Source organism: Onychomys torridus, chromosome 15 (assembly GCF_903995425.1).
Source record: "Onychomys torridus chromosome 15, mOncTor1.1, whole genome shotgun sequence".
NCBI lineage: Eukaryota > Metazoa > Chordata > Mammalia > Rodentia > Cricetidae > Onychomys > Onychomys torridus.
This window is the reverse complement of record NC_050457.1, coordinates 63,538,948-63,562,152: the sequence shown is the minus strand read 5'-3', so window position 1 is coordinate 63,562,152 and position 23,205 is coordinate 63,538,948. Positions and strand designations below refer to the sequence as shown.

The 23,205-nt window shown below is 44.4% G+C and overlaps 2 long non-coding RNA genes across 2 annotated transcripts; one reads left to right on the top strand and one right to left on the bottom strand.

Moving 5' to 3' along the window:
- Positions 1-692: 692 nt before the first annotated feature.
- Positions 693-22,916, bottom strand: LOC118596439. The gene is made up of 3 exons (XR_004946689.1): positions 21,983-22,916; positions 3,645-3,760; positions 693-1,241 (listed from the first exon to the last, which is right to left on the bottom strand). It is a non-coding gene; the product is annotated as an uncharacterized LOC118596439 (long non-coding RNA).
- Positions 1,677-4,094, top strand: LOC118596440. The gene is made up of 3 exons (XR_004946690.1): positions 1,677-1,882; positions 2,509-2,632; positions 3,094-4,094. It is a non-coding gene; the product is annotated as an uncharacterized LOC118596440 (long non-coding RNA).
- Positions 22,917-23,205: the final 289 nt, after the last annotated feature.

Here is a 23,205-nt window from a genome sequence, read left to right as displayed (position 1 = left end):
CATGTCTGTAACCCTGGATGGTACACTTTACTTCACACATAGGCTATATGGTACAGCTGTCAGCTTCTAAATTACAGCAGTGCATCCCTAACTGCCATGTGCTGTGGGCAGTTGGAACCCACTAACAACACTCAGCTCTGCTGAGTCTTACGGGACCCCTGTTACACCCGCCCACCATCTATCACTGACCAAAGTCCTCAGGTGGCCTGTTACCATGCACAAAAGATCTCCTAGAGGCAGCTGCTTTTTGGCTGTCATTTGGGAACATTTATTCATTCTTATAAATGGAAATTGAGACTAGAACATAATTGTGTGATATAGGGAGCTGGAGAACCGGCCTCCTGAGCTCTGCTCACCCACTGTAATGAGGCTGTGTGACTTAGAGAGGAAACTCATCTCTTCTCTGCATTCTTGGAGCTCTTTCATCTTTCTTTGCTTTTCCCCCCCTCCCTCCCCCCCTCCCTCCCTCCCTCCCTCCCCCCTCCCTCCCTCCCTCCCTCCCTCCCCCCTCCCCCCTCCCTCCCTCCCTCCCTCCCTCCCTCCCCCCCTCCCTCCTTTTTTCTTGTATAACAGATTGAACCTGGAACCACACACTTGTTAGGAAATGACCTATATCCACAGTCTAAATACCTTTCTCTTATGTTCCCCTTTTTGCCATTGTGAAGAACAAGGAAAAAAAAAAAAAACCACAGCAAATACTTTGGGTAACTCAAGGGAGCACAGTCATCTCAGATGCCCACCAGACTGCGTGTTGTTTAGGTCTTTAAGGAAACCAGCAAAGTAACTAACACACATGGCTCCAGAAATCACCACGAGTGGTTCACTTGGAGAGAACTGAAAACAAAGCCCTCTGTTAGAAATAACTGGAGTTGGATAAAGAGAAGGGGGAGGCAGGGAGACAAGCACAGAGAGAATTCCCAAGGACCTTGGGTTAGTTGAGTGTCTCTTCCCAGGCGTTCTTCAGTTCCATTGACCTTTGCTGACTTGGGTGACAGTGTTCTGGGGCTTCCAGAATAAATCCCACAAGCTGGGTGGCTTAGACAACAGAACCCTATGGCTTTCTCACAGTCCCAGAGGCGCGGAGTCTGGATCAAGATCCGGGAGGGGATGGCTCCGGAGGCTTGGAAGCGGTCTACATCGGCACCTCCCTCCTGACTGCTGGGCTCCCAGCTGTCAAGGGTGGCTCCTGTTTGAAGACACGCCTTTCCAATCTTCACCTCTGTTGCCCCACAGCATGTCCCCTGCTCAGAAAGACATCAGTCACATGGGACCAGGACTCTCCCTGACCTCCTTTTAACTTGATTACATCTGCAAAGACCCTCTTCCCAAATAACACCACCCTCACAGGAAGGGGCAGTTGGGATGTCGACACAGTTTGGAATGCTGTCCAGGGCACAGCTCTGACCTAGTGAACAGAAATGTGTCCCTGGCCCCAGGCGCTGGGGAGTTCTCCATGAGAACAAGGCCTCCAAAGGCAGGCAAGGCCAGCCTGCTGCAAGCTTTGCGCATCCTCAAGCGCAGATAGGCTGAGCTTTGTGTGAAATGTCTGTCCTGGTTTCCGTTTGCCTTGTCCTAGCACGTGGGTGTTCAACTCCCAGTCTAGGAGTCTATTTTTAGTTTAATGAGTAATTTATATGTTTTGAAAATGACTAATGAAAAAAAAAAATCAGCTGCTTTGGACTGAATCAGAGCTTGAGTTTCTGGTCTCCGACACCCACATCCCTCTGCATCAACTCCAAGGAAAATGCCCGCTTGACCCTCTTTTTCCTCACAGCGACCCTCTCCACGACGAGACTGAGTCCTCACTCAGCCGCAGCTGGCAACATGCGACACATTATGAAATTAAACGTCTGCTACTCCCAAATCTTACTTTTAGGTGTCGGTGAGCTGCCTGCATCTCCATGTTTTTGAGTATCAGCAGAGGTGGGGTGGGGTAGGGTGGCCAGAGAGTAGGATGTTTTCCTCTGGGCAGAGCCACAAACCTGACATTTACAAGACCCTCGTGTTATCTCAGGGCTGAAGTCTTGTACGCATTCTTGGGCTGCCTCGGGTTTCCTGATCACATCCACACTGACCTTAGATTAGGGCCAATTCCGCACACGTGAGTCAGCCACCTTCTAGCTACTGCGGCCAGAAAATGACTTTTTTTCAGGAGTGTCTTGTGAAATCGTCTTGCTAAGTCTGAGAAATAGTGGCATTTCATTTTTCAGAAACAGTTCCTTTTTGGCAGTGTTAATAAAATGATCCATGTTTACCCAAATGAGGGGTTTTGACTTTGTTCTGGAGGTTTTTTAAACTACAGTGCCCCCTAGCGGTCATACTGTGTTCCTCATGGTTGTTCAGGCTGATCAATTTTCACTTTTGGATTACATTGGGTCTTGACTTCTCCGCTTGTTTTTGTTTTGTTTGACCCACAAGTAAAGCTCAGCAGTGGACTTCAGCACATGATTTGAAGTGGGCGAATGTAAAATCCAAGAACAAACCCTGAATTTTCTCTTCCTCCTCAAGGGGAGAAGGGATCCCAGCGAAAGGAAATGTAAAATGGGTGCACGAGGACCGTGGAGACTCGAACTGTTGCTGATGGCATGATGTAGATTCCCAGAAAACCACCATGCAACACGAAGCTTTAAAGGTATGATTTAGAAAAAAAAAATCAAAGCAGGATGTGAAGTCAATTTGATTTCACAAATCCAATTCCATGTATATTTGATGTCTATTTTATGCCGAAGGGCCAGCAACAGGAAACCAGCTTTAGCTGGAGGTCCTTTCCTGACTGCTTTGCCCTTCTTCCACACTGGGCGGGTTAGCACAGGCTTCCGACCCCGGGCTGTTCCCTCTCTGTTGGTTGGGCAGTTGGCACAGCCGAATGAGCCGCAGAGGTGGGGTGGGGCGGGACCAGAGAGGAGGATGTTTTCATCTGGGCAGAGCCACAAATCCTACTGATTTGACTACTGGTTTTGGATAACTGCAATGCAGAGTTGAACGATGAATTCCAGAGATGTGTCCCCAACCTAATCTCCAGAATATGTAGACACCAAAGTTCCTGGGATGGGGAAATGATTGACCACTGTGTGGGTCCTGTATTCACGACAGGAACCCTCATAAAAGACACATGTGTGATGTGAAGAAGGAGGAGAGATTGGCTCGATGTAGCCAGGAGTCAAGGAATGCTGATCGCTGCTGGAATGCGGATGGCCAGCAGGCACTACTGAGACCGAAGGAGACATGTCCCCGGCACAGCCATGTTGACACTTTGACTTCCGGCCTCCAGGCCTGGAGGAACATTGTTGTCGCTTTGAGCAACCCAGTTGCTGGAACTTGTTACAGCAGCCACAGAAGGTTGCAGCTGTCTTTAATGTGCTGAGACTGTGTTCTACACATTTCCTGATATATGACAGTCATGATTTTTTTATTTAATGCTACTTCCAACTGCCAACATTAGACAGTTATTACATGCATGTATGTATGTGTATGGGTGTGCTACGTGTGGAAGGCAGAGGAACTTGCAGGAATTGGGCCTTTTGTTACACATGTGGGCCTTGGGGACTGAACTCACAGCATCAGACTTACCCACTGAGCCCTCCCAAGCCTTTTACCCCCCATCTTGAGTCATCAAGCTCAATCAGGCTGTGCATTTTACTCACTGCATTTTATTTGTGGAGCTCCAGGGACACAAAGGGTTGTTGGAGTGTGGTACCTGATCAATGATCTCTGCCAGTTCATGTCTAGCCCTGGAGACCTGTGTGCCTTTACCAGCCAGCTGAAAAGAAACAGATTTATTCTAGCTTCACACATGTTGGAACAAAATGCTAGGGTCTGTAGAGAATGGAACAGTGTGCTGTCTTAAGAGGAATTGGAGTCAAGTGGCACTTTTGAGCAATGGCACTGGCGTACATTTTAAAAGCTGCTCATGGGACAGACTTTATTTCCAATCTACAACCATTAAAAAGGATTTGTAAGTTCACATTGTACAGTTCTCATGTTTGAAATAAGACACAGGGCAAAGACAGCTGGTGGACTAGATTGTGGTCCTCCTGGCACCCAATCCACCCTGGGAAGGAGCCTTTGAAAGCAGAACATAAGGAAGAGGAGGAACAGGAGGAGGAGGAGGAGGAACAGGAGGAGGAGGAGGAGGAGGAGGAGGAGGAGGAGGAGGAGGAGGAGGAGGAGGAGGAGGAGGAGGAGGAGGAGAGGATAGTGGGAGAGGTAGACAGGTGCCCCAAGGATGCCTTTGGTCTCTGCCCTCCTGAGGGGTTGGAGTTTGAGTTCGTTTTTGGCACTATCTACATGGTCTCTCTGGGCTTGGGAGGACAAAGAGGCAGATCTATGCAGTTAGTGTGTGGTTAGGAGACTTTCTGGGTTGGAATCCAGTTTTACTAATTGCTGGTGGACAAGGTCTCTATCTTCTCTTGGTCTTCATCTCTGCTTCTATGAAATGCCTATAAGGTTTAATTTTATAAGGTACTATGGCCATGGTTAAGGGAGATAATGTGTGTAATGTTCTGAGGCTGGTTTCTGGATACAGGAGCTGCCTTAGAGCTGTCAATTGTCACTCACATATTTATGCTTTAACTATCTGATTAGTATGAGACTCCTTGAAACTGAAATTGAACTTTTATAATTTAGATAATTTCCTCTAAGAAGATCACAACAGCATTGACACCTTGTATAACCTTGAAAGTAGGGTTCCAAACAGAATTGTATCATGTAGGAGTGAGCAAAGAATGTGTAGAGCTGGTATTGTGTTATGTGCTGTACATAGATACATTCACAGGACATTGTGCTATGTGTTGTGGGTAGATACACTTGAGGACATTATGCTATGTGCTGTAGGTAGATACACTCACAGGACATTGTGCTGTAGGTAGATACATTCACAGGACATTGTGCTATGTGTTGTGGGTAGATACACTTGAGGACACTGTGCTACTTGGTGTAGGTAGATACACTCACAGGATATTGTACTATGTGCCATAGATAGATACACTCACAGGACTTTGTGCTATGTTCTGTAGGTAAATACACTCTAGGACACTGTGCTGTGTGCTGTACATAGATATACTCGAGGACACTGTGCTCTGTGCTGTAGGTAGCTACATTGTCAGAGACTTAGCAACAAATCGCTCTTCCTTACTAAACTAACCTCCCTGTCTCACTCTTTGATTCATTAAAGAATTTATCAAATTCTGCCTTTCCTTAAAACTTCATTCGGGCGGAGAGATGGCTGAGAGGTTCAGAGCTCTTGCAGCTCTTGCAGGGGTGTAAGTTCAGTTCCCAGCTCACACATCAAGTGGCTGAACTACGGTGACTTTGGCTCTAGGATCCAGTGTCCCGTTCTGGCTCCTGTGAACACCTGCACATATGTGGCCACATACATGTAAATGAATACAATCAAATATGCTTTAAACATTCCATGAGTGTGTGAGGAAATGAATGATTGCTTTTGTAATGACATTTACAAATGTGTCGTGTTCCTTGACCGTATTCTCTCCCCTTCACCCTTCCCTAACTCCTCTCCTCCAGTAGTCCCCTTACTCTTTCTAATGATTTCCATTCCATTTTCCTTGTGTGTGCGCTTGTGTGCATGCATGTGTGTGTGAGATAGTGAGAAAGGAGGTGAGGGAGAGACCTACGTTTTGCATATGAGAGAAAGTACATAAAATTTATCTTTCTGCATCTGTCTTTTTTCTTCAGCAGGATGACCTTCGATTCCATCCATATTCTTGCAAGTGACATAATTATATTCTCCTTGAAGGCCTAAATAAACTCCACTGTGTATACATACCACATGTTTATTTTGTGTGTGAGTGTGGGAGGGGCACATGTGTCATTTCCTGTCTGTGGCAGCACGAAAGCAACCTGGGAGAGTTGCTGTACCATGTGGGTCCCTGAGATTGAACTCAGGTCTTCAGCCTTGAAGGCAAGAACCTTTATCTACTGAGCCATCTTGTTGGCTCCCTCGATTATGATAGGCATTCTGAATAGGGTGAGACAGACTCATAGCGTAGACCTGCAGTTCCCTGATGACTAAAGATGTTCAATATATTTTTGAATGTATGTATTGATTTTATGTGTAATCTATCATTTCTTCCAGGACTTTAAAAAAGCTTCCTGTGTAGTTTTTGACTGTGTTATTTGAGCTAAAATATGATGTAGGCCATATTTTATGACCTGCAAATAAAAGTTTAAACAAAGGATACTAGTAGACGAAAGCTCATCAAGCAGTTGGATTCATTGACCAAGCAATACTAGTCCAGTCAGAGGGAAGAGTGCTCACTGGGGCCTTGCATTCTAAAGGAAGACTCAGCCGGAGATGTGATCTGCCTAGCTTTCCTCTGAAAGGCAGGGTTGTCTGTTTGAGAATGCCAAGGGCTGCTGAAAGATTCATCAGAGGCAAAACTATAACACCCTGGAGGTATGTATGTGTAGTGAGTAATTGACTTAGACTGAAGTCTAGCTCCTGGGGTATACTTTGGATCCTAGAGAGGATACCTAATCACCTGACCTCCAAGGGAGAGTCCAGGTTCTTGGGGTCTTGGAAACCAGGCTTAAGTGTGGGAGCGCCATGGGGAGTATGGTTCCCATGGAGATGCATGCCTACCTCAACGACACACAAAATGGGCAGCAATAGGTACCTATCCCCAACATCAGATGCAGACAGTGGTTCTGTGCCCTGCCTATATTAGATGGCCAAGGAGTGTGTGCATTGTCCCAAAGTGATATGGTTGGCATGGCGGGTCTCTCTTCACTTCCCATGTATTGTCATCTATTGCAGTCATATTTTATCGTTTCTGTTCTATCTTCCCAGCTGGAAATTCCTCACTGAAGAGCTTGTGTCTGTTCATTTGTCTTAGTCAATGTTCTGTTGTTGTGATGAGACACCGTGACCATGGCAATTCTCATAAAAGAAAGAATTTCATTGTGGCTTAATGCATTTATCTAAATTGTTCTATTATCAATAAAAACTGGGGAGGCAGATATTGGACTAAAAATCTGATAGACAAGAAAGTGGTAGAGGAACAACCAGCTGACCCTCTCTCCTCACTTCCCAGATCAAAAAGGACTTGCAAATTCCAAGTCTCTCCCTTCCCTTTCCTGTGTGTCTCTCCATCCACATTCCTGGCTTCTCTATGGTCATCGACTCCACCCCTGACTCAAGATGAACTTTATTAATAGTCTCGGAGTGTCACAGTGTGATCAAATATCAGCTTGTTTATGGTTTCAGGGGTTTAGTTCACTTTCATTATGTTGGGGAGTATGGCAACACACAGGCAGACATGGTGCTGGAGGAGTAGCTGAAAGTTCTACATCTGGATCCCTAGGTAGCAGGAGAAATGAGCCACTGGACCTGCTTTGGGCTTTTGAAACCTCAAAGTCCACCCCTAGTGACATAATTCCTTCAACAAGGCCACACCTCCTAATCCTTCCAATGGTACTACTTTAAAAACATTCAAATATGTGAACCCATGGGGACCATTCTTCTTCAAAATACCATATAATTCCTTCTTTAATGACTAACCTTAAAACTTCACAGTTCTGGGGCTGGTGAGATGGCTCAGTGGTTAAGAGTACTAGCTGTTCTTCCATAGGTCCTGAGTTCAATTCCCAGCACTCACCTGGCAGCTCATGACTGTAACTCCAGTTCCAAAGGAGCTGGTACCCTTGCACAGACATACATGCAGGCAAAAATGGCAATGCACATAAAAATGAGTCAATTAAAAAACCCATTGCTAACTCACATATGAAGCATTTATCTAGTAATCTTTATCAATAAAAACCTGAGAGTCAAGTATTGGGGTAAGAACCTGAAAGATCAGAGAAGCAGGCGAGCAGCCACAGTCGCTTCCTACCTCTCCCATTCCTCTGAGACTCTCAGCCCTGCCTTACCACTTCCTGTCTCCTCTCTCTACAGTCCTCTAAACCTCTATGGTCAGCTAGTGGCTAGCTCTGTCTGCCCTCTGACTCCAAGCAAGCTTTATTTGTCAGAACACAATAAAAACATCACACAACATATATAAGTTATTGTACTACCTTTACAGAAAAGCTGAAATGCAAAGCAAAATTCTCTACTCATTCCTTTTCATTTTTCTTCCCACCTTCCTTAGGACATTTCCCTTCTGTTCTTAGTAGATGCTCCTGGGTAATTTCTATTCTACCTTTCTTCCTCTAGTTGTTACCTGGACATGTTTCCTGTGAGATCTCTGTTACGGGATAGAGTCAGACATTCTCAGTTGGGCATGGTGACACATACCTGTAATGCCAGTACTTGGTCATCCTAGGCTACATAGTGAGTTCGAGGCTATCCTGAAACCTCGCCTCAACACTTAGAAATAAAAGAAAGAAAGATCGGTGTGCTCTGATAGCATTTCCTTGCCTCTTCCTCTTCCCTCCTTGCTGCATTATGGTGGTATTTTCATTGCTATATTTATGACTTAGTTCTCCGAGTCAGGTGGGATATGTAAACGCATTTCTTGTATAAACTTACAGTCTTCCTGAGGATGGCACATCTTCTCTTGTTTTGGTTGAGGGCCCTATCCTTGAACTGTTGAATGATCTCTCCAGCCAGCGTTCTCCTTTGTTGTCTCTGAGACCTATTCATCTCATTTCCACATGTGTATCTCACTTACTTTCCAAATGCATCAGATAATCTTTAGGTTTGTTCATTTATTTTTGCGAGGTGCTATAGCCTAGATCATCAGCCTGTGGCATGTTGGGAAGCGCCAGGACCTTCATGAGTGAGGCCTAGTGGAAATCATGTCATGAGGAGAATGGGGTGCCAACTCTCCCTTTGACTTCCAGCCACTACGAGGAGGCAAACAACTTTCTCCATCACAGACTTCCTCTGATATACTGATGTACTGCACCATCAAGGGTTAAATGACCATCCACTGAAAGCCCTCAAACTGTGAAATTAAAAAAATCAACTCCCCCCTTTTTGAACCTTCTTTTAAATTGACTATCTAAGGTATTTTGCCCAAGAAAAGGAAAGCCAACTACCATATAAGAGCCCTCCCTCATAGGCTGCACACCTCCAACCGTGCTCGTTTCCTGATGAGTTTTCTGATGTTGCTGTATGGGCCAATACCCTTTTTGGATGGCTTCCTTCCTCTCAATTTTGATTGGATTAACAGAGTCCTTAAAAAGAAAAAAGGGCTGAAGAGGCCTGATTTTCCCTTTCTTTTGATGGGCAGATGGTGGGGGAGGGTGAAGTATGAGTGTGGGAACGAATCTGTAGCCTGGTCTTTCTACATTGGAGTTTGCCGTCCTGACTCCTGATCCCGTGCTTCTGGGGGGTCCTGTGCTTCTGGGGGTCCTCAGCATATTCTCTATTGCTGGGCTTCTGAAACCTCAGGGTCTTGTGCTTTCTCATGATATCTCCACTTATGCTTGGCGCTCAAAGTGAGCAGCAATTCTGGGAAGGCATTCCTATAATTTCCCCTCTTTCTAGGCTATCAGAACTGTGGGGCTGCTTGTTGTAGATTTACTTTTTACTCAGGCTTTCTATTTATCATTACATTTGTTTTACTTCCTAGGATCTCTGCCATGTTAATGATCTGATCATCTATGAAAGTTTATATGTTGATCGTCATATTTTGACTCTTAAATCTCATTGCTCTCTAACACTTGTTTCATGCCTTCTTGTTATTGTTTTATGAATGTAACTTTTTTCCTGTCTGGTACTTCTGAGGACATTGATATGTACCAATCCTTGTGCTTATAACTCCTTTGGAGGTCATACCTCCCTCTAGCTTAGTTCACATTGCAAGCTTTCTTTAATGCCTGTGGTCCTTAGTGGCTATTAGTTTTTATTAAGACTAAGGTGCTTAGGAGCAATTTGCAAGCTCCAAGTGTGTGGGAAAGTGGGTCTAGCCAATGTTATCTAGGAAGCAAATTAACCCTTTCATTAGGGAATGAGGTCTCCAGAGAAGCCTCCAATCTCCTGCTGTGGGCGTGTTAGTTTCTTTTCTCATTGCTGTAAGAACATACTCAGTGAAGGCAACTTAAGAAGGAAGGTTTATTTTGGTTTATCTTTGGGTATACTCCATCACATCAGCAGGTGCATGAAGCAGCTGGTCACATGGCATCCAGTCAGGAAGCAGAGAGATGAATGCTGGTGTTCAGCTCATTTTACTCCATTCATGATTATAGTTCATGCGTTGATTTTAGAATGAGTGACATTTAGACACATTTAGAATGAGTGACATCCATTTTCAATTAACCTGATCTAAAAACTTCCTTGTGGACATGTTCATTAGAATGCCTCTTAGGTGATTATAGATTATTTTTTCAATTTGACAATTAATCATCACAGGGATGTCTTGCTGCCTATAGCCACTGGGACTCATATTGTAGGACATGTTATAAATGTACTCTGTCCCAAGGTGAAGTCCACATTTTCAGGCCTATGTCTCACGCTCTCTCCTCTGAGCTCAGCAGTAACAGTTATGCTGGTGGTCTGAGTGTGCACTTCCAGATACATTTCCTTTCATGTAGGAACCAGGGAGCTCTAGGTGTTTGTCTCAGCTGAAAGGGTGAGGAGAGAATTCCTGTACACCCTTGGGTATTCTTGCTTTTAAATCCCGGACTGTGCAAGGATGCTGTGGGAAGATAAAATGACATTCAGAATCTCTGTGAAAATGACAGTGTGGAAACATTTTGTTTTTCATCAAAGGAGCCAAGCAAGGAAGGATAGCTGGGACTTGTCTGCTTAGGAAGAGAACACCAAGCTTGGTCTCAGCTGAGAGAACCAATGGGAGCTGCAGGCTAGCAGCTGAGTCTGCCTGTGAAATGCAAACATTCAAGACCTGAACTGAGAACTGTGGCTATGTCAACCACACATTAGGGCAGGCTTCATGCCTAGGCGTAGTCAGACTCTAAAGTGAACAACTCCTTTGCAAACTTTTTGTTTCTTTTGGCTTTGTTTAGACAGTTTTTGTTTTATTTTTCTCTTGGCTGTTTGTTTTGATTTTCACCTTTGTGTTTTGTTTGTTTCTTTCTCTTTTCTGTTTTTGTTTCTTGTGTGTGTGTGTGTGTGTGTGTGTGTGTGAGAGAGAGAGAGAGAGAGAGAGAGAGAGAGAGAGAGAGAGAGAGAGAGAGAGAGAGAGGGCGGGGGGGGGGGGGGATAAGCAGAATGTTGGGTAGGTAAGGATCTAGGATGGGCTTATGTCTACTTGTGTTCTTAGCGATGGGATCCCATTTGGCCCAGACCAGTGGAGGCCCTATGCACGCTTTCACTGTCTCTGTGAGATCCTACCTGCTTCCGTCCTGCTGTGTCAAGAAGTTCTTGCTCCCTGGGTGTCCTCCACCCTCTCTGGCTCTGACACTCTTTCTGCCTCCTCTTTCACAGTGTCCCCTGAGCCAAGTGGGGAGGGATTTGATGGAGACACCCCATTTATCCCGAGTGTTCCAAGGTGTCTCATTCTCTGCTCACCATCCAGCTATGAGCCTCTGTATTTATTCCCATCTGTTGCAGGAGAAAGCTGAGGGTAGAACATTCTTAAGGGAAAATGATTTCCGATCAGCAGAACCGTGTCTTTAGCTTTTATGTTCCCTGTGATTGTAGAAGCACATTTCCTTCCTTATGGTTGCACATATGTTAGTCACAAGACCCATCTTAACACTGACACTTGTTCTTCCAGATTCCTACTTGTCCATGAGAACACTTCCCCGGCTTAGTCTTCATTACAGGGCAGAAACCAACCAAGTTGCTGTCACTGAAATTTCTTGAATGAGTCTGCCACCTTGTGGCTGTTTGTAAAATCAGCCCAGTAAATGAGATACGTGGATGAAAATAGGGAACCCGCCTGAAATAAAAGTCTGCAAATAAGGAGCGGCAGGGTGCTCCCAAACTGATAAAGGTCTCAACACTAAGGAAGCTTATGGCACATCTTACATGTGCTGAAATGTGGTGGTGCAGAACGAGGCTTCTTACCGTTACTGCTTCTATGCAAGCTTGCTCTGGTGACGTTGGAAAACTAAAGCAGTCTAAGGAAAGGAACCATCAGCATTAAAAAGAAAGCTAGAGGCCAGTGTGGTGGCACACACCTTCATTACAGCACCTGGAATGGAGAGGCAGGTGGATCTCTATGAGTGAGACCCTATCTCAATAAAACAAAACCAAAAACAACAAAAAGCATCTAAAATGAATAAACACATACCTAAATAAACAACATGCTAGAAGTATTATTAGTTACAATGTGTACATAATAGTCAATTCCATTCCTTTTCTATGAAACAAATAATTTTTATGTGCGTTTCATTCAGTCCCATCTTTGACGTTTTCATAAATCGATACAATGTACTCTAGTTATTCTCACCTTACCCAATCTACCTTCCAGCCCTGTCAGCCTTTCTTCCTCATAAGGCCCCTTCTAAAATTCATGTCTGTTTCTTTTTGTTTTGGGATGTACTGAGTTAAACTGGGACCATTTGTGGTTCACGTGGTCATGCTTTCCTTTAGACTATATGTTTTTGAAGGCAGGCATTCTACGCTTAATCTCAGTTTTCAAATGCTCTTAAAAACACACTAGTTATTTTGAGATAGTCTGTTGTGTGATATTTTGTTTGTGATTCTGGCAATAAAGCTTTCCTGGAGATCAGAGGGCAGAGTTAGTCACTAGTTAACCATAGAAGCCGTGGTGGCTCACACCTTTAATCCCAGCACTTGGGAGGCTCACACCTTTAATCTCAGCACTCAAGAGGTGAAGACAGAAATATAAGGTAGGTGGAGACAGGATCTTACCCCCTCACACCCCACCCCACCCCCATTTTGGTCTGAGGATTCAGAGTGGTAAGAAGCCATTGGTGGCTACTCCTCTGCTTCTCTGATAAGACTAATTAGGTTCATGCTCCAATAGTCTCTTATGACAATTTAAAGAAATAGCACTCATCTCAGGTTTATTTAGTAGGCAGTACCTGCAAAAACTTTCACTGTAGTTTTTTGTGTCTCTTTGGCCCTCCCTCTTCTTCTCATAGGAGAAAACATGTATGTGTGTGTGTTCTGATGCTCCATTCTGGATGAGTGCATCCCTTACCCTAAGGACAGAGAGATTCATTATCTTCCATCCTGATCTCTTCTCAAAGTTCCCAGGAGCCATGCAGGACACTTTGAATCCATCCAGCTAGTGAATGTCCCTTAAAAATCTTTCTGGCCCAGACTGCCCTTTCCATTTCCTGGATTTTGAACTCTGGGGTGTCTGCTAAGTCATATGAGGGCATTTGAATTCAACAGCTAAGCCAAGATGCACGGAGTCCATTGATAGACTCTCACGGTGGATTTCCAGTGAGAAATTGGAGCGCTCTCTATCACAGGGCTAAAATGTAGGGCATGGTCTCAAATGAAGAAGAAAAAAAAATAGATGAAAGAAGCAGGGAAGAGGGGAAATAGAAGTTCTTAAAATATAACTTCTTTTTTAAATTTGTTCACCCATTGCTTTAGCTAATACAACATTTAATTCAGATTTTCATCTTCAGTATTTGTTTAAAGTTGACTCTAAAATGTCTGGCATTTGACAAGAATCTAAGGAATGGTTTACTAAGTATACTCAAGGCCTTGTGATCAATCTCCAGTACTGTGAAGAGCAGAGGAGGCTGAGGAAGGAGGAAGAAGATGAGGAAGAGAACAAGAAGAGGGAAGAAGAAAGAATTTAAGGGAGAGCTGGGAACTCCCTGACCTTCATCCCTAGTTATCTCACGAGCCTGGGATCTCCTGGTTGCCAAGGTCCACTTGAGACTTAACAGAAGAGATAGTACTTGGGGGAACATGTTTTCAGGAGCTTTGGCTCTGAATGGGAACTATCACACTGTACAACAGAGAATCCATGCACAGAATTTTCTGTTTGCACAGCAGTATTTTCACCTCCTCAGAAAATAGTAGAGTCATGTTATGGCAGCTTCTGCAGTTAGTGATTGATCAACACATGGCCTCACCTATTACACCACTTCCAGGTAAGAAAAACTTATTAAAATTGTCCCTTGTGAAATTAATTTCTCTTTACATTAAAGGGCTGCTCCAGTAGGGTCCTCTCAGACCTGGGTGATAGGAAGACCTATCCTTCTTGCCACACTCTAACCTTTTCTTTTAATAGATAACAGAAGTTAAATAGTCTATAATATTTTCTTTATCAGCTGCCAGGAAGCTGAGAACTAAAGTCCCCCAACAAATGCACTGATACATACTGCTAGTTTTTCATGATGGCTTCTGCTCTCTCTGGCCTGGGACTTAATTTTACTAGGTCCTCTCCTTAATGGTCCTACTGGGCTGCTGAAAAATAAATGTATAAAAACACATACTGAGTGTGTTTAACAAATGGGTTAAGGTTTCCAGACTTAAAAAAACGCAACACTTAGAATAACCTCAAAAAGTAGGCAACATCCTTCTAGTTGAGGGATATCTTTCTGTACGCTGTGAATATGTGTTGCCCTCGTTGGTTGATAAATAAAGCTGCTTTGGCTTATGGCGAGGCAGGATAAAGCCAGGCAGGAAATCCAAGCAGAGATACAGGAGAAGGGCTGAGTCTGGGAAATGCCAGCCAGTACCTAAGGAGCAATGTGCCAGTAGACCTGTAATGCCAAAGCTACGTTGCCATACATGGATTAACAGAAATAGGTTAATTTAAGATGTAAGAGCTAGCTCTTAATAAGCCGGAGCCATTGGCCAAACTTATAATTAATATAAGCTCTGAATGGTTATTTGGGAACAGATGGGTGGGAGAGATTAGTCTGTTTACACCATCTTCTTCAGATGAAAAGATGAAGGCTCTGTATAACAGTTTCCCCCGAGACTGAAACATTCCATCCTGCAGGGAAGCTCTGTATGCAGAAAGTAAGCAATTCAAAACAGCTTTAAGAAGTCCCTGAAACTGACCAGATCCACTAAGTCCTTCCCTGTCAGAGTACACCATGAAAGTTGAGAATCCCTCTCAAGCTGACTGAAGTAAGCTGCAAAGAAGACTCAGAAAAGTCAAGCTTGGGAAGACTCTTGAGACAAGACCAGCTGCCTGGTAGAAGCAGAAACTAGCTGAACTGTCTGGAAGAGATTTAGACCAGAGTAATTTGGAAAGGATACTTTCCAACTTGTTGAACTGCTTGCAGGCTGTCCCAGCTTTTGGAGCTGTCACTCATGCTGGGGTGAGCTTTGGTGATGCAGCTCTCTTTGATTAATTTCTACTCATGTGAGTAACCCATCACCTGTACTCTTGTAAGTGACCCCAATAAAACTCGTTGGTTTGCCAAGTTGGACTTCTGTGTTTCCTGTACTTTGGTCTGTCATGAGATCCCTATGCTGTGTCTACCCAGGAAACATTTTGTCACACAACAGAAGGAATTTGCAAAAAGCCACAAATCTACCAAGCAGAGGCAAAGCTAGGGATTTAACTCATTGTCCTCTAACAGCCAAGTCTGTTTGCTTAAGCCTCAAGATGTTCTGTCTTTCTAGCTATGTCTTCATGGAGAACAGTGGGTATCCCGGAGAACCACTCTGTATAAATATAATCAATTCTGCCATTGAAAAAGATGATTGAAATGATGAGCAGTTAAAAATCTTTGAATCACAGAACTAGTAAGAACCCGTTCACAGGAGACTATTAATTAAGCTAGACAAAAACCCAAATAGTGAGTCAGCATTGGAAAAAACGAGGAGTGATCGATTGGTAATGAAATATATCATCAGTCTTACCCAGCTGTGAATTCCAAGAGACACAATGACTAGCCTGGTAAGACACGCCCACTGGAGCAGCATTGGTGTGCATGTCATGGAGTAACCAGCCACTCTTTGCTGGAACTAAGGCACATTCTACAAAATGAAACCCATTCCTGTAGCTATTACTGGGGCCAAGAGCCTGTGGCTAGAGAGGTCATGGGCCCTAGAGAAGAACATGTTACTATTAGTATGCTTAAGGAAACCAACTCCAAATGACTTATTGTTATACTCGCAGACTAGTAAATCTCTCAGTTCTAATCAGAGAAGCTTCTATTTTCAATAGACTTAATTAATAGAGACCCACAACTGCCAAGGTGCAGAAAATAAGAGAGTGCAGAACGCTCATTCCTAAATAGGACACCGACTATGTCACACCCTCTCTTTCCAAGGCTCAGAGATCATTGTGGAAGAGGGAGCGGAGAGATCGTAAGAGACAGAGGCAGTGGATGACTACAATGAAACAGTATTTAACAGGCACAGTACGGTTCCATGTATGAACTTACAATGGTATGGGAAGTGTGCACAAGACCTGTGCAAGTTCAGGCCAGACAAAATCCCAGTATGGAGATGGGAGGGTATGAAGTCCTCCCCTAACCAAGCAACTACCCTGGTAATGATATATTCTGTGAAATGGAGAGTCAGTTTTCTTTGTGTGACCTCTGGGAGTCACCCATGCTCCAATAGAAGGCCACACATCCAACAATTGATGTGCAAAACAAACTGAACTTGATGGGTTTAAAAACAAAAAGAGGACACAAAGTTGGGTGAGGAGGGAAGGGGGTGGATCTGAGAGGAGGTGGGGAAGAGAGATGAAATGATCAAAATACATTGCATGAAATTCTCAAAGAATTAGTAAAAAAAAAAAAATAGAAAAGAAATATATGCAACTTAATCCCTGTCTGTACCTATGAAGAATTATTGGGTGTATTGGAAGAAGAGTTCTGGATAAACCAGTTTTCTTAAGTTCTTTTGATTGTACTGAATTTGTTTAATCCTATTGGAGGGCAAAAGCCATAAAAATCAACACAATTGTGATTGATAGACTCAATAATAGACCCATATATAGAATATTTCAAAGGATGAAAAACCTTTTGAAGTTTAAAGCTGTCATAGCTGCATTATATGGAGCAAGAAAGAGGAAAGTAATGACTTGCCAATATACAGCATTGAGCTACTCTGATTTGGCAGGAATTCTCTATAATAGTCCATTCAAATAAAGCTGGGAAGAAGCAAAAGTGTTACAATAGAAAGCAGAACTTTGTGCTGTGTTCTGGGTTCACCAACCTACAAAGTTAATATATAGATGAATAGGGAAGGCGAACTACAGGTTAAAAACTACTTGTTCCTGTGATTTCTATTCAGTGGTACATCACCTTAAAACTAAGAAAGCCAGAACAGAGAGGTCATTTGCTCTAGATGTCCAGGGGCTAAGCCAGATCTTTCTGTTCTGAGGTCAGAATGAGCTACATTCTTCATCCAAGTGGAGGCAGTCAGATACAAGGGAAGCAGGAAGATGTGGGAGGCATGACATTTAAAAAGTCAGTGCAGGTAGAGCTGATGAGTCGAAAGGCTCTTAGCAGATATTTCTTAGTCCTGAGTAGCTCCCCACATTATGTATATTCTAGTCACCAAAGTAATAAATGGTCAATTGCAAAAATTCATTAAACATAGAATTTTATAACATGGCATTAAAAAGTGTCTTAGTTAGGGTTCCCATTGCTGTGATGAAACACAGTGACCAAAAGCAAGTAGAGGAGGAAAGGCCTTCACATCACTGTTCATCATTGAAGGAAGTCAGGGTAGGATCTCAAACAGGACAAGAAACTGGAGGCAGGAGATGATGCAGAGGCCATGGAGGGATGCTGCTTACTGGTTTGCTCTTCATAGTTTGTTCAGTCTGCTTTCTTATAGAAATCAGGACCACCAGCCTGGAGTGACCCCACCCACCATGGGCTGCACCCTCTCCCATGGGTCACTAATTAGGAGAATTCCTTATGGGCTTGCCTATAGCCCCATCTTACAGAGACACTTTCTCAGTTTGAGTTCTCTTCTCCCAGATGACTCTAGTGTATGTCAAGTTGACACCAAATTAGATAGCACAGAAAGCTAAGTTACCTTCCACCCCACTTCAGAAGTAATATAAATTCCTGGGGAGTGCCACTGTCAATAACTGGGGGGGGGGGGGGAACCCTGCAGACACACCCCCTGTATTTCTCTACAGCCTCAATGAGACAATACTCTACACACTCTACAGCAACTTGCTTTAGGCACATGAGAGCTTGTTATTGACACCTTTATTTGTGCCTGGTATTGATAACATCAATAAAGAAATGAAACTTAAAAAAAAAAAAATCTTCCAAGAACACCGACACTCTAGCATGAGGGCCAGAATTCCAGCTGTGTCAAGTTATCTGGGCACATTCATGCAAATGTCCCCTTGATTTTCACATGTGAGGTTAGCTTCCCTCCATACATTTCCGGTCTGGCTCTCTCATTTCATATCACCTTATTTATTTGGAGGAAAAAAAAAAAACAAAACCTTCACTCTGATGTTCATTCAGCTTTATTTGAGTAGGAGTTGCCTGGGCTTGAGAGGCAAGAAACTGCTTGGGATCTTAAGGGATTCATTGGACGAGCTGAGACTGGCAGACACTGGAACTTGGGCAGTGCTAACACTTGGAGTGGGCAGTGCAGCACCTTCTGATTTGCTTATAACAGAAGGGTGAGTTCTTGACGTTCTGCTGGCAAATTGATTTTGCATTTACCAATTTATTTTAGGCACCATTCCTTGCACTGGACTTAAATCAGAAGTATTTTCATTAGTTTAAGCCTGCAGGAGCAGATTTGTGAGTAGAAACGCATCCCACCAATTGTCCAGAGGCAGACTGACTGCTCTCCCGGCTCCACAGGCTCTTTCGACAGCCTCAGTAAAGCGAGCAGATGTTCTACAACATTCTTTATGTCACTATAGCTTATCCCCTAAAGGATTTAAGAGGGAAGAGAGCCCCCCAGATTAGGGGCTATTTCCCCTAGACTGAAGGCCTTGCCCTTTAATCCCTTGCTTGGTGTCTTGCGGCAACAGGCATACCTGGCCTGGAAGAGCCCTTGCTGGTTGGCAAGCAGACCCTGTTTTCCCTTTGGTTTTATGTGATTTGCTCATACAAAGTGCTGGCGAATAGCAACGTACCTGGGACCAGAGGGATTTGTGGGGGAATTGTGGGTGATGGAAGGGAGTGAGAACTATTCGGGGGCACTCAGGTTGCTTTCATCTGGAGAAAATTCTGCTCGTACAATGCCAGCACCAGCCTGTCCCTCCCACTTCAAGCCCCATGCTTCCTCATCCACAAGTGTCTGCTCGGGTTTACAGCTATCCTTTTACAAACACAAAGAGCAGGGAAACGGGGAAACTGGAATTAGGCTGTTTTCTCTCAGTTACCCAGCCTGTAGTAACAGGGAATGGAATTTAAATTCCTCAGTGGTAATCTTTGGCCTTGCTCTTGAAGCAACCTGCCTGATTTCTCTTCCAGGGGATGGTGGGGGTCTTGAAGGGTGGGTCAAGGGAACTCTACCCAAGTCTGTCTGAGGAAGACACCCTAGCAAAAAAGCAGCTTCCGCTGCGCCCAGCATTACCAAAAACACACAAATAAATCCAAACAAACAAACAAAAAATCTTGCCTTGCCCAACTGGGTAGAATGTCATACTCAATTTTCAACCAGAGCTTCTCAGCCTTTTCATTCTTGACATGATTGATACTTCGGGCTGGATAGCTGTTGAGGGGTTGGTTGTCCCCAGGCCTCTATCCAGTAGATGCCGGTTCCATCTCTCCAACTCTCATGAGACAATCCCCAATGACATTGTCAAATGTTATCTGGGAAGCAAGACAACTCATAGCACTGATTAAGCCAAGGGCGCCCTTTCCTGAGGCCACATGAACAGCGAGGCTGGGGTTGGAGAGGGGAAAGACCAGGATGAAACCAGCACACAGATGTTGATATTTTCCTTTGAAGAAAATCTTAAACGTATTTAGGAGGGAAAACAGGCACTTTCATGTATAATACCGACTAACCCTTTGCTTGTAATTTGTAGATGAGATCTGTTAGTCCTGTGGCTGAGATTTTATCCTAGTAGAGTGGAATTTACTTTCAAAAATGGTTCTTGGGGGCGGGGTTTGGGTCACTCTAGTGAATAGTTCAAAGACACTTCAAGCAAAGGTGGCTGGACTAACACTATTGTCACTGGGTTTTTGCTTCATTCATCTTGTTTTATTTGGGAAACTGAGGCTGATGCCAGGCCTTGGTGGTTGGTGGGAGAGGCAGGACAAGGGAGTCGGAGGTGAAGCTGGAAGGTGAGGTTAGGTCTTTCTACATAAACCAATGTCAGGGATTCAACAGAGCCACAATGTCAAAGGCGGCATAGACATGGGTGACTTTTTTTTTTTTTTTTTTTTTTTTAAACGGAACTTGGTAATTTTAACGACAAAGAGTCCCTTATGTTGCAGGCAATTTTGTGGCAAATCATTTAGCAAAAATAAGTAGTTATGGAGCAACTTGTCTTTTTGATGAAAACCTTTATAATGTAGGTTAGGGCTTCTAGGAACAAGTTTCACAGGCAGTTAAAATGACTGTGATTCAGTATACAAGCTGTGTAGTCTAGCCTTGTTTTGTTCTGGGAAAACATTCATTCTTTTGGAAAGGGCAGCATCCCCTTTTCATGGCTGTGATGGTGAAAGTTAATTAAATTTACCATGAATCATATCCTTAACCCTATAAGCTCCCAAATTCATTACTCTGTAACATTCATGACAGGCAGTGCAACATTTTTCTACAATTCAAAGCTTCATATGCTCAATGCTAATTCCCGGAGTGTGTATTTTAGAGATGTTTTGAAGAGAATATGCCCTGAGATGTTAGAGAGTGGCCAAAGATGAACCTAATCCACCGCTCACTGTTCTCTCTGTTTCTGTTGAATCTCCCCCATACCTGAATGCATGCACTCACTTGTGTGGTACTGTGGATTGAAGTCAGGGCCTCCAGCATCCCAGGTAAGTGTTCCATAACTGAACACACCCTTGGCCTGTTCCCCTTTTTCTTTGTGTGTGTGTGTGTGTGTGTGTGTGTGTACACACACACACACACACACACACACACACACACACACACACACACACATATATATATATATATATATATATATATATATATATATATAAAAGGGGGCAAACAACTAAATCTAATGGGAGACAGCATCAAGGAGAGAGGCTTACAATTCTGTTCATCGGTACAAGCTTTTGCCTCCTGTTTCTATGGTAACCAGTGATCTGTATTCCAGTGACACCTTTGGAGGGCTTGTTTTCTCTCTCCATTCTAAAAGCCTAGCCAGAAGCACCAAAGGTGTTGAACAATAATTATCTTATCTGTTATTTTTGAAAAATTAAACATGAAGATACACAAAGGAAGACAATACCTAGAGGCTTATCCTGAAAATACAGTAGAAATGTCTATTAATTTTAAGATGATCACTGGGACAAAAAGTACCTGAATCCTAAGCGAGTGATGCCACGCCATGTAACACCCACCCACCCCTACCCATCTCTACACACTACTTAATTCCTTTAGCAAACAGTAAATATCATTAGTTATAAACATTCATCTTATTAATAGAGTGAAATAGAGGCTTGCTTTAAGAAGCTGAAAAATAACTCAGGGGCTAGCTTTCAACCTGGTATAGTTTTAGGCTCCAGAGGACATTTGGCCATATCTGGAAACAGTTTGGCTTGTCATCATTGGTTCTGGTGTGAGAACCACAGCATCTCAAATGGTAGTATACTGACACAAAAGAAAGAAATGTTCAGTTGAATAAATCTCATTTGTAATCTGATTTTGTTCTTGTACTGTCTGATTTCTTAATGGGTTTAAGCAGTGGGAGGAAGGGAGGGGGAGAGGAGAGAGGTTGAAAAAAGATCTGTCTGCCTATCTATCTATCTGTCTATGTAGAGAGGGAGGGAAGAGAGGGCTAAGGATAGGGAGGAGAGGGGGAAGAGGGAAAGGAGGAAGAGGAGGAAGAGGAAGAAGAGGAAGAAGAAGAGGAGGAGGAGGAGGAGGAGGAGGAGGAGGAGGAGGAGGAGGAGGAGAATCAGCCACCACAAAACATTTTCACCTTTTCCCCATCACTCTTTGATTAAGATTTTACACTTCCATTGACGCTGTTATTAAAGTTCTATTTATTTTTCTGCCGAGGGAGACTCATCTTTCCCAGGTGAGATACTGACGGCAGGCACTTACCTTTGGCGTTTGTCTCTTTAAATATGGTTATGTTTTGTCATCGCGATCGACCGTGGAGAGGGCAAGCTCCTTCAGAATTCATGCTCCTCACTGAGGGTAGATCCAACCGAGATAACATGCATTTCCATTCCCCTTATTCTTTTGGGACGAAGCAGAACAAACAGGCAATCCTGACACAGCCAGAGGGCGCCAAAGTGCTGCGAACGGAAGTTCCAGGGCGCCATGGGTTTCGGGATGGTAAAATTGGCTTTTGTCTGAAGAAAGCTGTGCGTGGTTCTAAAAGATATCACCACGTATTATTTTCCAAATTTAAAATTTCATTTTGCATTTTTTCCTTTGCCAACAGGTAAGCATGGCGAGCATATCTCCTAACCCTTTTGTGTAACCCGGTGCTACCCTAAGTGGTCGCCGACCGGGACTCGCAGACTTAGCAAGGCTGGCCACAGACTGGCTGGGTGCGCGTCTGAGCAGCATCTTAAGCAGCCTGAAAGCTGGTGACTTCCATGAAAGCACAGGCACAAAAAGTCGAAGCCCGTTTTCCTAGGGTGCATTTCTTCCTTTCTTCCTCTCTGAAGTCGGGAGAGCATCCCCCGAGGGGCGGTGCCGCCACCCTTCCACCCGGACCTCGGTTCTGGGCGGTGGTGCCTCGCAAGCTGCAGCTTCTTGGTCTAGCATCTGCCTGGAGACGGCCCAGATGTGCTTGCCTTGGGGGTACACCCTAAAACCCGCGGACATCTGTCTTGATGGTTTCAAGGGAAGCATCGCGTCTCCCCCGCAACCTCACTGCCTACGTGATAGCAGAATCTCAGCCCGACGTCTGGAGCGGGCTGGTTTGGGGTGCAGAGAAAGCTGGCTGCGGCGGGGACGTAGTTCATCAGCCCCTTAAGTCTGAGCGCGAGCCTGAGCCACTTATTCAATGCTTTCAAATAAAATGTGTGTGAGACAGAGAGAGGAGAGAAACCCACAGACAGTCCCGCCGCGGGTGGCGGGCGCGGGGGGGGGGATGGAGGGGCGTGCAAGGAGGGACTAGGAGGGGGCACTGGCAGCAACTGTTGGGGAGGCGGGCGAGGCACAGGGCTGGAGGGGAGGGATCTGGATGAGGATAGCCGAGGGTGGGGGTGGCTGTGCGGGTGTGGTGACGGGGGGGGGGGGGAGGACTCTGGATCACGGGGCATCTCGGGGCGCAGGGGCTGAAGGAGGGGAGAAGTTGGGGACCCCCGGGT